The sequence below is a fragment of the Castor canadensis genome, chromosome 3 (assembly GCF_047511655.1).
Source record: "Castor canadensis chromosome 3, mCasCan1.hap1v2, whole genome shotgun sequence".
Classification (NCBI taxonomy): domain Eukaryota; kingdom Metazoa; phylum Chordata; class Mammalia; order Rodentia; family Castoridae; genus Castor; species Castor canadensis.
Window position 1 is genome coordinate 137,411,227 of NC_133388.1, and position 15,020 is coordinate 137,426,246.

General features: G+C 40.4%; 1 protein-coding gene and 1 non-coding gene across 5 annotated transcripts in view; both read right to left on the bottom strand.

Annotated features, from left to right (window-relative positions):
• The window catches only part of Jph1 (junctophilin 1), a 77,622-nt gene that overhangs the window by 55,657 nt on the left and 6,945 nt on the right, over positions 1–15,020 (bottom strand). The window lies entirely within an intron of this gene.
• On the bottom strand, positions 3,301–3,434 carry LOC141422279 (small nucleolar RNA SNORA51). The gene has a single exon (XR_012446872.1). It is a non-coding gene; the product is annotated as a small nucleolar RNA SNORA51 (small nucleolar RNA).

Genomic DNA, 15,020 nt, shown 5'->3' on the forward strand with positions numbered 1-15,020 from the left:
ACATCTTTGATGGTATCTCTCTCGTGTTCCACCGTCAATGTCTCAGCACTGCAAGATTCATTATTTTGCTCCCTGATGCACCCCATCATTTCTCATGGCACCATGTGCGCTCTTAGTCAACCCTCCTTATATCCTCAGAGCTTCAGCTCCCTCGTCCACAACCAGTTATACACGAGTTTTCCCTTATCAATTTCAGGGGTCAGTTCTTTTTGCCTGGATTGCTTTATTCACGTCCTCAGTGCCTCTTCTTCCCCGTCCCCTACTTTTACTGCTTGTAATCTACCTTGTGCAAAGTAGCTAGAATTCTTCTCCTCAGAGGCTGTTTTGCTCATGTTACTAACTTCCTCGGAACTCTGAGATGGCTTCCACTTGTGTGTTGCATAAGGCCTGCTCAGTGCTTTTAAGATCTTTTAACAGTCAGGCACCCAGTATCTAACTGTCCTCTTCTCCTGCCATGACTCAGCTGTGTTCCTTACAAAGTGAAGCCCTGGAGTCTGGGATTATACCCGCAGACAGGGTGGTGCAAAACCCACAAGAGCCTGGAGTATGTTTCTGCAGGCACGTTTGTGACTAGGACTTCTCAGATGAGATGGAGCTCTAGAGTCTAAATCTGACAGTAGGGCTATATCCAGCATTTCTAGCCTCCTACTTCTCTATCTTGTAAAAGATAACTCTTTGCTATATACCAACAGCATTCATTTTCAGTACCACTACTGCTCTCCGCACATCTGTGAGCTTTCTGGATCCTGGTTCCTGGTGGAGGATCCTTACCCTCCCAAGAGGGAGCGTAGAGCGTTAAAAGCCGCTCCAGTGGCCCGTGGGCCGATACTGCCCCCAGATAAGGACCCCTGGCGCTCCACTGACTCGAGTGTGTTCCTTTTCCTCAGGCTGTGAGTCATTAGATACATGTCCCCCACCCGGCACTATCTCCACTGCCTCTCAGGCAAGTCATACTTCAGCTTTCCTTCAAAATGTCGCTCGCTGATCAAAATCTTTTTTTTTTTTTTTTTCTTTTTTGAGGCAGGGTCTTCCTGTGTCACCCAGGCTGGCCTCAAACTTGTGATTCTATTGCCTCAGCTTCCCCAGTGCTGGATTATGGCTGTCCACCACCATGTCGGACCCTGAAATTATTCCTGATCATCTCCATCTGGCACCAGACATGCCAATTATACCAAGATCCCCATCATTAACACCATCTCCAATTTCCCCCTTTTGTCAGTTACTTGTCATTTCTTAAGGGCCAGCATACACACAAACACATTTTACACAGATACTGTGTGTGGGGTGCTTCTTCTATTCTCTTTCCTTTGTAGGCTTACTCTTCTGCTTCCTTTAAAATCTCTAAGATCTTATTGAGCATTGAATGCAGTGGAGGCTCTGTAATTGTGGCAAATACAGGGACTGTGATTTAAAGAAAATGTTAAAACAATATAGTAACCAAACTTTAACACTACAAAATTACATGTTACTGAAGACTCAGAAGTAAAAAAAACCCTCAAAACGACAACCAACCAATCCCCTAAACATGATTTTCTCACTCTTGTTTTCACTTATGCAGTGAAACATTAGTGACTGCCTACTGACTTTATAATCACATTTCAATAATTCCAGCAGTGAGTTGGAAGTTATTCTGATTTAGTAAAGAGTAAGAAGAATAACTCAACAAAATGCTTTTACTGGCTGGGGATGTAGCTCAATGCTAGAGTGCTTGCCTACTGGGTGCAAGGCTCTGGGTTCATACTGCAATATGAAGAAAGCAAAATGGTACTAAGGCACATGGCCAAATATGAAGGCGTCACTGGAACTGCTTTATAAACAATTCAATCTACTCATTTTTAATTCCTGCAAGATCAACCATTTTGTCATTTGTGCAAATTGTCTTGAAGCCTTTATGGAAGAAAGCAGAGTACCAGTAAACACAGAACAGGCTCAACTGCTTTGTGTTCTTTTTAAATTACTTCCTATTTGTATGTATTTGTCTCTCCTCTCAGCCTGTGGTGGGGTCAGGCCCATGAGGTAAGTAAGTAACAATACTTCTGAGAATGACCACTATTCAAGCCATGCTTCTTTACACAATTTTTAATTTTGATATTCATAACTATAATCTTATTCCTAATAGTTCATACAATAGGACCTTTCCCCTTTTAATCAACATCTTCAGACTGAGGATAAATCTGAAGTTGTGAAAGTAAAATGTCAGAAATTACTGAGTAATTTCTGTAAGGTACACTGTTCGAACTGCTATATGAAGGCAGGTTCAAAACAGGCAAAAGGACAGAAATTCACACAGCAGGGAGACCCCGACTGAGGTTTTTCATAATAATCTGGACCAATTTTTCCACTCCTTACCCCCACTTTTATTGATAGGAAAGAGATGCAGAAAAACGACTTGTTTCATGTTTGAAATAAGTCACCCATATTCTGGGGATGAAAGAACAAACCTTTCTAGTAACCTAACAGGATCAGTAGAATACTGACCACACATCATAGACTCACTTCTGCACTCATTACTGCCAGCCCAAGGATTGCTAACTTTATCCCAAGTCTCATCTCTGCCACCCTTGCCCTTGACTAGTTTTTTATCAAAATCTCTATTTAAAAGGCTTCCATCCTGGGCCCCACTTGAACACTTCCTCTACGTAGTCAGACTATCCATCTCGAAGGGAGACAGTTCCCTGCTGAAAGCCCTTTGATGACTCCCCAAAGCCAACAGTAGAAAATGCAGCCCCCAAACCTTCTAGATGCTGTTTCTCTCATAACCCACCTCCACTTACTAAACTTCAGCGTGCCTGAGGGACTCTGGGAAGCTACAAAGTGAGAATTTCTAGGTCTCATTCAAAGAAAACTCCGGTTTGGCTGCAGAGGTGGATAAACTGTTTACTCTGGAGGACAGGACTCTCTCCTGAAGAAATTGGGTTCTTCCACACCTCTGGTCCCAGCTACTCCGGAGGCCCTGAGTTCAACCCCAGTATGGCTCTGTGACTATCATCAGATCAAAACAGGAGGGGCATGTGTACTAGTGCATATGCACTTGGGGGATGTTTAGTGCTGTCCAATACTTCTTCCTCATCTGGAAACACTGCCAAAAAATTAGTTTATTACAAAACAACTGATTTTGATGTCTCTGTGTTCAAATACTGCTAATAAGATCCCACTACCACCCAAACCCGTCTTAAGACTGCAGAAATAATTTGTTAAACTTTTAAAAGAAACCACTAGTCATTCTTCCTTTTTGCATTGTAATTTTTTTTTTTTTTTTTTTGGCAGTACTGTTTTTTTTTTCTTCTTTTTCCTCCTATCTCATGTCTTCCCATTCACCATATAGACCAGGCACAGGACCTGGGTTGTGATGTGTAGGGGGCAGGTTTACTTTTCCTCCTCTTTATCTATACAGTCAGTATAAGAACACAGCTTGTGGTAAGCAGCAGGAGGCCCAGTACTGGGTTCTAAACTCAGGGTCAAGTTGCAGGTACTCTACCACTTGAGCCACTCTGCCAGCCCATGTTTGTATTGAGTATCTTCAAGATAAGGGCTCACGAATTATTTGCCAGGGCTGGCCTTAAACTTCGATCCTACTGATCTCTGCCTCCTGAGTATCCATGATTACAGGCTTGAGAACCAGTGACTGGCTGCATTATAAAATTCTTACATATTTTTGGTTGAAAGCATTCCTATTATCAGGGCTAAGTTTATGTATTTGAAGATACACTTTTGCTTGGTTTCTTCATCTGTCATGCTTGTGATGGACCTTGAATGTAATCACAAACAACTAAGAGAAGTTAAGCAACAAAAGATGGTCTGGAGTGAGCGCACTGCAGGCAGACAGGTGCTTGTGCAAAGTGCTCAGGGAACTATCTGTAGTGAGCTTGTTCAGGCTGGGTTAGCTGCTTACTTTGGAGAGTGTGTGGGGCTAGCCCTCTATCCTATAGCACCTGCCAGCTGCAGAAGGGTGCTGCAGACTAGGCTGGGTATTTGCTTTTAACAACAGGTTTGTTTCTTATTCATCTCTGTATTCCCAAGGCCTAGTGCCATGTTTGGACAGAGTTGGCACTAAATAAATGTTTGCCAAATGATGTTTCCTTAGCTAAATAATTTCTGAGAGTGATTTTTGTTCTAGAATGATGTCAAGAAAAAAAAAAATAGCCCAACAGATCATAGATCTTGCTCACTGGCTAGGTCCCCTGAGCACAAATCTTAGAAAGCATAATTTCACAAATTCAAGAATAGAAATTCTGACACCCAAATGCAGAATTCAATTTTGAATTATACTGTCATAAGGCAACAGATTCCTAGTCACTTAGTGTGAGAATTGCTTGACTTTTTCTTTCTCTGCAAGCTCCATACACATCTTGGTTGTTAGGGCTGGGATCTGAGCTCTGTAAGTACAGTGTAACTCTCAGAATTCCAGGCCTATCTTCCCATTACCATTTGCGCTAGCACCTTGAATGACAGAGGTTAAAAATCCAAACTCTTCTTCTTCTCTAAACCTGTCTGGTATCTTTCCTGTCTGGTGTCTTTCGGAGTAAACAGTGCTACCCTCCAGTCACCTGGCCAAGCCAGGCACTCAAACAGTCATTCTGACTTTTCCCTTATCTACTCAGCTACCTGATGAGTCCTGGTAGATCTTGTATAGGCTGCTCTCATCCTTACACTCTCCCTCTTTCCATCCACACTGACACTGCTTAGCTCAATCTATGGGCTCCTGCCTCGGTTAGTAGTTACCAGATGATTACTTAATCTGTATCCAGTTTTACCGTCCCTTTCTTTCCCCGGTGATTCTTCTAAATTTGACTATGTAATTATGTCAAACATCCATCAACAGCTCTCCCTTATTCTTGGGATAACTTCCTTGCTTATCTCTCAACATGCCCCTCCAGCCACATTTAACATTTTGCCATATTCCCAGATACATGTGGGCCATTGTCCTTGGTACCATACTCCATCTTCTTCTGAAAAACTTCCACAAATCCTGTGGTTCTCAGGCTGGATACTACCTGCAGAATCCCGCCTCCAGCCACACCTGGGAATAAGCCCCTTTTACATGGTACTTAAGCTCACCAGCAATATGACAATTATCCAATAGGTAAATGACTTGTATAATCTGCCTCAACTGGACTCCATGAAAAGAGGATTGGATCTTAATCATAATTTTACATTTATATGGTAACTGACTAACATAACAAAGAATGACTAACATTAGTATTTTACTAAGAGACAAACCTTAAAATGGGTGGGCTACCAGGTGTCTTTTCTGTGACTCTACTTAAGCATTAACTAATATGCTAACTGATGACAGATAAGGGCTAAAGTGCCATCTTAACAGCATCTGTGTCTTTACCATCTATCCATCCTTAGCTCAACTGATTTAAGTCACTGTACTGAGCACGGGTGGGGTGGGGAAACTGATGACAGATAAGGGCTAAAGTGCCATCCTAACAGCATCTGTCTTTACCATCTATCCATCCTTAGCTCAACTGATTTAAGTCAATGTACTGAGCACGGGTGGGGTGGGGAGCAGGTTACCAGGGTTGGTGGAAGGGTGGGGGAACATCCCTGACTTGATACATCTCCAGTTTTGCCCTTGAACCTTAAATTGCTGGCTCCTGTGGTGCATCTCCTTAATATGTTTGCACATATACCTTACACCTTCCCAACATATACCTTACACCTTCCTCTAATACATGAAAGTAAATATATGAAATCTTGAAATTTAAGAATCAAATTAAAAAATATCCCACACCAATGTAAATAGTTAAACAGGGACTCCCAGACCAAGCAACTAAGAGCAAAATTTGGTTGACTTGATACAGTAAAATTTGCCAAAATTTTTTACCTTATTTAAGTTTTAAAAAAATTAACAAGAAATAAATAAAAACTATTTGCTAATCTCTGGCATAACCTAATGCTTTTAAAGTGCTAGAAAGTGAATAAGTATATTTTAGTTGGCTTCAATAAGTTTCTTTTGGTCCTAAGAAGATTGACTTCAAAGTGTTATACTATTTTGAAGGCAATCTTGATTGCTTACATGTTAATTAAATTTCTGAGAAAGAAGCTTAGTTTGAATTTAGCATATTATACAAATAAATGTGAAACACCAACTAAAATAGAAGGATAAAATGATGAAAAGCTGATTTGGTTTTATTCTCAGGAGACTGTTGTACTAAAGCTGAATGACTTACATAAATACCTTTGGCATTTGTTGGATCCTGTTCCTAAACACAATGTTCATATTTCATCTATAATAAGAAAAGCATCTCAAAGATTTGCAAGGCACTAGTCTTGCAAGCATCCAGTTTGGTGTCTTGAGTAAAGTGAGATTGGCAGAGTCAGCTTAATCCATAATGGAAAGTTGTGAGCGGGTGCTCTGGCTGCCTGGCAGCTGGTGCTATGTTAGCTTGCACACAGGACTCTGCCACTTGTCCCAGCGGCTTCAACAGGTCAAAGCTGAAATCTACACAGTGTATGGAGCAGAATATGAATAGTATCACACTTTGGTTGAGGGCAGGGTTTCCGGAAAACATAATAATAGGGTGGTTTTCATTACAAATGAAGCCATAGTGAAAAATTTCTGTTTATTTATATTATCGAGAAAGCATTGTTTTTTAGAGTTAAATGAGATGGAATGTGTTGAAATTTGTACAATCTAAGCAAACTTCAATTTCTACATTAAGACAAGGTCAATATGGGTCTCAAACCTAGCTTATTCTCACCTGGGTTTTTTGGACTGTAGAATTAAATACTGTCTCGTGTCATACCACACACAGCATCTTCTCCTTGCCTTCCTTGTTTAGTAAGGTAGAAAGCCTAACCTACATGACTCAAGTTTGGTTTTTCTTTTCTTCATTTCTTTTTTTTTTGGGGGGGGAGTGGGGGTGGGTGCTGTGTATGTGTGTGTTTTCAATGGAGAAACAGTCTGTAAACATGTTTACAAAATAGCTCTTGAAAAATATAAGGAATACAGATTCTACAAAACAAAGCAAATTCCAGTCATGAGGCACTATAGGTTGAAAGCAACAGTCTCATCTCCAAGTTATGAAAACTACAATTAAAAAGCTACTAGACAGAAAAGGTCCAAGTTTCTAGCCTGGAAAAACCTGAACGCATGAAGCATTTAATAAACTGAATTTTCCCCTAACACATAAACAAAATGATAGATCTGAGCCTGGAGAGGTCAATCCAACTCTGAGGCAACACAAACACCTAACACTTCACCTGTGAGATGATCATCTGTCTTTCTTAGGTGGTGGGGGAAGGGCAAGGTGATCGTGCAGCTTACAGATGTGGGAAGCAGAAATACTGTATACTAGAAACTATAGTACACTAGTATACTAGATATTCTTGTATACTAGTCATGGTGAAAAGACCCTCAATTAATGCATAGCTGGGGGGAAGACTACATTCCAATTTTGGAAAATTAATTCAGAAGGACAGGGAAGGAACTGAAGTAACTGCATTTAACATGAAGAATGCACATATGGTAGAATGGAGTATCTTTTGATAGAAAAAAACAAGGCACAAAAGAAGTCCATAGCTAACTAGATGTTAAGTGTTTGTTAGAAATGATTTTTAAAATATTTTTGCATGTAAAATTTTGCCAAACCAGTTAAAAATAAAAATTAAGTTTAAAAATATTTTTTAAACTATGTCTTTTTGCCCACGTTTACAACTGAAAATCAATTTCTGTAAGATAGGAATAGGAGTTCTGCGGAGTGTACAAAATTCCTCTTAGAGATCAAAAGGCCACCCAGCTAGGTATCATATTTCACAGGCATTACTTTTGACTGAAGTTTTAAAAAGCATGTTTTTAATAGACTGAAAGTCTGGATAGCTCTGACCCTTCTATCCATTATGGCCTATGTCTAATTTTCATTACATTGCTACTTGCTTAGACCTACTTGTTCATCATCAAAACACATGCCCACCCCACTACCTAAAGAGTGTCTGAATGGGTCTGGATTGGGAGGCTGGGGGAAGAGGTTTGGAAAGCAAGGTCCTTAGAGGCAAGATATTCTAACAAGGTTCTTGTAACACAGTGTGTTCTCATATTTTGTGTAATGGCCTGTTAAACTGTTGAGTGATTCATGTTGGAGGTGAAGGACAGAATCTGCTGCAGGAGTTTCTCTGTGTTCCCCAGTGACATTTCCTAACACTACTGTGGCCAAGCCTCACTTGGCTTGGGGATAAAGCAGAGCTGCCCCCAGGGAGGTCATCTTTCTGATTCCAGATGCTCGTTCTGCACACCCACATACAGAAGCTCCTTAGGACTGCTCCTGGGCCCTGGATATGAAGAAGCATGTCTTTCTTTAAACAACCCAGAGACAAGTGTGAGAAGAAAGCCAGAGGTTACTTGCTTTCTCCCATGGGTGTTCTTTGGCAAAGAGGAGAAACATGTATTTAAAATTTTTCAAGTGCAACAAAAAGTTATAATAGGCCTCAATGGTGCTGGTGATCTTCACTACACTCCTACACGATATGCAGGTAGAGTATAGTACCCCAGTGTAACTGGACAGAAATCCAGCAGGCATTTTCTTGCCAAGACTTAAAAAATATAATTGCCTGTGGACAGTACAGTGACTTTACAGAGATCTGAGGCTGGATTTTTTTTTTTTCCCCCCTGGTGCAAGGTAGGTAAATGTTCTAACACTGAGCCACATTCCCAGCCCCATGGAGCAAGTTTTGGTACACACTCTATGAATATGTGGTCTAGATTGGTGGAGTTCATTCCTTTCTTTCTACTTATCCCTATTTTTTGCTTCCTACCCTCCCTACCTCCATCCAGTCTGGCTTCTTGGTCTTCTATAAAGTTTCACTTAAAAATGGTGCTGTTAGGATCAAAATATTTTCCTAGACATTAACTGAATGCAGTGCTGGATTATAAAACCCTGTGACACACTCTGTGATAGTTAATCTTGATGGTCAACTTGACTGAGCTGAGAGACACCTAGGAGATTAGTAAAGCACACTTCTGGGTGTGCCTATGAGGATGTCTCTAAAGAGGATTATCTAAGGTGGGAAGACCCACCCTAAATCTGGGCTGCACCTTTTATAAAAGGCTGGGGGCCTGGATGGAACATAAAGGGATGGGAGGAGGTTCGTGAGTGCAGGCATTTTCTCTCTGCTTTCTGGCTGCATGAGCTCTACTATATCCTACCACCATGATGTTCTGGCTTGCGAAGGCTCAGAAACAACAGACTAGCAACCATGGATTGAAACCTCTGAACTGGGAGCCAAAACAAATCCTTCAGTTGTTTTCTCATAGAAAATTGGTAACAGAGACATGGGGTCATTGCTGTGATATAACTTCACCCCCTTTCTCTCATTCAATCCTCAAACCCCCCCTGCTCTGAAAGATGAAGCAAATATTACTCGTGTTCATGGAAAGGTTTCTGAGCCTTAGACTCTGAGTGTTTTAACCAAGCCCCTGGAATTTATTTGGAGAAGTACTGGTGATAACAGGTAGGAATGGGGACTGGCAGCCAAGGGGCAGATAGGAAAGAGCACAGGCAACATAGCTTAAAAAAAAAAAAAAAATTAGCTCTTCTTAGCTGTAAATTGTCCTTATCGTTACCTGTTGCACAACCTCCTCATTAAATTAACTTAAAAAGCCATTAGAAGGAATTCACCTTCCTGTAAAAATCATCACACTAACAACTCAGAGTATCCAGAGACTCAGCTGAAGAAACAAACAAAAAAAATTGGAAAGGGCAACCTAAAATTGCTCTTAAAAATATATGACCATTAACATTAAAGAAACATTATATAAATTATTAATTTTGATTAAAAAAAGAGAATGGGTACCTTTTTGTCCAACATAATTTAAGAATTTCAAAGATCTGGCCTTTTGCAATAACTTGGCAAAGAATGAGTTTTCCTAAAATCAGTAGTAGTCAATTTACTTTGGCTCCATAATGTGCACTGACTCATGGTTGAATCTGGATTTTAATTACTAGTAAGTGAAATACAAAACAAGTCAAGTAATCTTGTAAAGGACTGTTCTAACTCAGCCAACTTTATGTGTTAAATTGAACTGTATCTGAGCTCAACAAAAATGACTCCAAAAAAAGTGACATGACAAAAAAGAAAACTCAAACCAACCCAATTAAACAGTCAGCAAAGTTTGATTTTTTAGGAGACAACCAGGTCTTATGTTCTGGCTTATTACATACTTTGGTGATGTCAAATATACAAGATGGGTCATTGTTACTTTAGTTAGTACACGTTTTGGCTCCCTGTAGTTTCCACATCTGTAAGGGAATCAATGGTATGTGTCGCTGAGTGGCTCAATATCTACGAAGAATGGAGGTAAGTTTGGCTTAACTTGAAGCTCTATTCCCTGACCATGCCATGGTGGCTTAATGGAGGAAAGGGTACCTGTGACACGCACTTTTACATCTTCTGCATTTTCTTGACTATCATCAGATTACAGCATGATGAATTATTAGAGCTAGGTTTCCTTCCTTCCAACTTATAAATACCCAGCAAAACCAAATTAGAAGCTCTGACAGTATTTGTACCCTAAGTGGTGAGGATTTAATCCAGGATTTGTAAAATAATTACAAGAGCACTTACCAATATCCTCTGATTTAAGCTCATGCTAGGGGCACAAAAGGGAGCAGAGTTGTCTTCAGGGGTAGGCTGCCATTCCCAATCCAGTTGGGGAGATATTTTAAAAAAATACAGATATAAATGGTAACTTTGATTGATGGGGAGCGGTATAATCTAGACTGATGGAAGTGGGGTGGGAGTGAGGTCAGAGAAAATGTCTACGAGGAAGAGACGTTAAGCCTAAATCTAAATGAGGACTGAGGTGCTGCCAGGGGGAGCCAGGGCAAGGCTGTCAAGTAGGGAGAAGGGTTGCAGGAAAGCTGGCATGGCTGGCATTCTGAGAGAAGAGCAGTATGAAGCTGGAATACTTTTTAAAAGAAAAGTATGGGAAACAGTTAAAAAAAATTCCACAGGAAAAGTATGCATCATTTTTATATGTAAGTCTACAACTGGCGAACACGAAAGCCACTAAGTTCTGAAGACAGATGTAGTGAGCTCACCTGTGCACCAGTCACCTGAGTGTGAGGCTCTCCACATTCTGTTTGATTGCTTCTATGCTGTATGCCACCATCACTGTGGCATCAGCCATGCAGGTGTGGCTGGGCAGGGGCAGAATAAGCTCCCTCCTAACATTACCTGTCTAGTTTAGATGCTGCTGTTATCACCACAAGTGACACTAATGTTCAGTGAGGGGACAGCAGCACATCCCACACGACACTTCAGAGTAGCACTGGGAGCCTGGCTAGCCATGCACCAATGAGGTTCACTAGCTTCAGTGAGGCTGGTCAAAGTCAAGTGAGGTGTACAGAATGGAACCTACCTCCTACCTCTCTAACCACCACCCTCTAACCTCTCACCCTTTCTTCTCATGGCTCTGATACAACACTGCTGGTATAAACACTTGCAGGTCTCAATCACTTGAGGCCAGCTCTCTCTCCCATCCCTGTCACCACGCATCTTCCATCCTCTAGTGTGACAGTTATTTCCTTTAATGTTTAGATCACACAAAGCTCTGCTCTGAGTACATCCCTGCCTAAATGATCTACTTGTTTCCATGGAAGTAGAGTTCTTGAAGGGTCACTTCTCATTTGCTGTCTCAACCACTTTTCTTTAGAGTATCTTTCTCATGGAGCAGTAACTTCTCTGAACAGCTCTCTTAAGGACTAAACAGTGACCAATTGAGAAATACAACTGAAACAACAAGGTTGTTGGTTAAAGGAATTATTGGTGGCAAAAGCTAAGGAATAGACATAGAACACCTAAGAAACAAAAACCACAGGGATAGTGAGGTCATTTTGGAAGGAGCCTCAGTCTGCCCCTGAATGTGAGGGACTTGGGCCAGACAAGATCTTGTGGCCCTTCAGGATCTAGATTGTGGATCTTTAGTCTTCTCTACCCAGATTCTGCCTACTATATTTTCTAGAAAGTAAATACAATGGATTGGGGGCCTGCCCATTTTTTATTTATAATGCTCTAAATATTCTAGTAACTCAAGAGTCCAATTGGCCAGGTACTATCAAAGGGTTAATGTGGATGACAGAAAGAGAGGGGACTGGGCTCAGGTGCTGGCTTGGGTCTTCCTAGTCATAAAGTGGCAGGACAGTGTCAGCTTCTACAGAGCAGGACAAGTGGGATTATACAGTTGCCAGCTACTGACGCGGAATTGTGATGGTGAGACATGTTTATTTCTTAAAATGTTCATAGATGCTCTTCTACTTTTTTTTTTTTAACATTTCTTAGAAAACAAGGTTGCGACCCTTTTCTGGTCATTAGCATCCCTTATGGTTTGACTTTAATCACTAACCCGATGGTAAACAATCTGCATGTTCTGTATCTACCATGTGATGTTTCATCTACAAACATGTCATGCCCATTTCCTCTGGCCCATAAGAATTAGGCAAGGGCCTGCAATCAGTCTGCAGAAATAAGCCTCTTGTGTTTTGACACTATGCCCCTTCTCTTCAGAAAAGCAAAGTCAACATGCCAATATCTATAGATCCACCATGTTTCTTGAATCTTTGGGCCAAAGAGGGTTGGTTCTGTATTTCCTGATTTACCTGAGGAGACACAGTTGAATATGATTATCATCCCTCAGAGCCACCTTGAGGCTTTGTCTAAGACAAAACAGGGTGAAGATACAAAAACAGATCCAGTTCCCCAGGACGTAAGAAACTGAAGTCTCTAAAGCTTGGGTATACAGGAATAGTGATGAATGCTATCTGGGTAAACAAACGGAATGGTCAAAAACTATTAATTGGTCATTTCCCATTATTGTGAACAGCAGAACTCTTCACTTCTAGATCTTATTCTGCCATTTTTGGGCCAGGCTGGGGGTGGTAGGGGTATCACTTCATTTTTCAATGTTTTAAAAAATAAAACATTAGGCTGGGGATATAGCTTATTAACAGAGCAGTTGTCTAGTGTACACAGATTCTAGGATCTCTCTCTAGCAACTGCAGAGGGGCCAGGAACGACTACACAGATACTCTGGCATCATAAAGGGCCACAATTTATGACAATAACATAGGAAGAAGTCCTTCTCTCCCAGGCAGCAATATCCAAAACCTTAAAATAGGGCTGGTGGAGTGGCTCAAGTGGTAGAGCGCTTGCATAGCAAGCACGAGGCCCCCAGTACTGCAAAACAAAACAAAACAAACAAAACAAAAAACCAAAACCTTAAAATAATCTCTGTATTTTTAAAAAGTTTTTAAGACTGTAGAACTCTACCCTTAGTGCTATGAACATGGGAATGTTGGTCCTTCAGCTACTGTCTGCAAAATGAGTTGCAAAACTGTGTGAAGGATTTGTTATAGCAGGGAATATGGAAAGGGGACTAAAAATGAAAAACAGAAATGTGTGACTGCATGTTTTTGCCTTTAATATTTTTGTCTGTTGTGTCATCTGAATAGCATTTTTTGTTGTTATTGTTGAGGTTAAGGACACGTAACATGAGACCTGCTCCCTTAAAAAACTGATATGCAAAATCTGGTGTTAACAACAGACACGCTGTTGTACAGCACACCTCTAGAACTTACATGCCACAACTGTAACTCCCCATCCCCCCATTCCACTCCCTGACAACCACCATCTCACTGTCCATGAATTTGACCATTTTAGATGCCTCTTCTAAGTGGGATCATGCAGTATTTGTCCTATGACTGATTTCTTGCACTTACCATAATGAATTGAGTGTTTCTTAAACAGCTAAGTGAAATCTTTATCAAGAAGTCAGTTGATTGAAAGTATAAGGTCTTAGGCTAAAGATGTCCTGATTGTAAGTCGGTAACACAATGCTCCCACACTGTATGATACAATCCCCGAAAGTCTTTCAACAGAGAATGTGGCTAGACCTTACCTAAGAGTTTTATGTTAGTATAATTAGAGACTATCTTTGCATCACAAGTAATCCTCTTTTGTTATAAAGTTTCCTACAATTGAAACTGGTCAAAAAATTCAATAATCAGATTAAGTCATTTACTAGTGTGCCCTGAACTGGTTTCTTTTTTATTTGCCAAGAAAGAACTTGTCTCTAAGTTAAAGATGAACATAAAATGGAAGCATCCAGGAGTGCATTTAAATTGGAGGCTAGAGGCTGGCAAAAATGTACAGTATTAGTGCTGAAAGCTAAGGGCCAGGGAGGCCAGCAAGATTACATGTGCGGAGTAGCCTGTCTAACAAACAAACTGAAAGGGAAGTAAATCCATGTTTAGTGACTGGAGAAAACTGTGATCTCCAACAAAAGATGCTTAGCAGAGAAGACAGGAGAAACCACTCGTGAACATTTATGCTGGTTAACAAGAAACATTTACTTAACGTAGGATTAGTCTGGCATAAAGAGGAAAATCTTAAGGACTACAGTAATGTAAAAATGTCACCTCTTCCACTTTCCAATTAGTGCTTTAGACACTCAGAAGTAAACAGTCCTAAAACAGGGGTATTAAAAACTAGGAACTCTAGAAATCTGGAAGCATTACAAGGTGAACCCTATGAAGCTGCCATTTTTTTTTTTTTGTACATAAAAAGTTCAAATGTTGGAAATTTCACATGGTGCAACCAAAAAAAAAAAAAAAGTGGGGGGGAGACACTCACTGATTCAATGCTAAGAATAAAAACCTGAAGACATGCTAATATTTTGTGGTTTCAAAAAAGAGGTTTACTATGGCAGAAGAGTACTACTAAAGCAGGAATAGAATTTTTAATGTTCTATGTCAAATTTATACCTCACATCAAAGTGTAGATTAAGTATGCACTTAAATAAGCCTAAAAAACAAAAATTCCCGTGTAAAACAATCCTTTTTCATTTTCTACCTAAACTATAATAACATCCATTACTAATAAAATTCTATTCCTAATAGATTTCTCCATCCTTCTTGCTTGATCCCTGAACCCAGCTATTAATGGTAAAACTTCAAGCACAAAGTCCGTCTTTGCCCCCTTGTGAGTCTGTTACTCCAGGCTTTCTCCTACTCACTCCA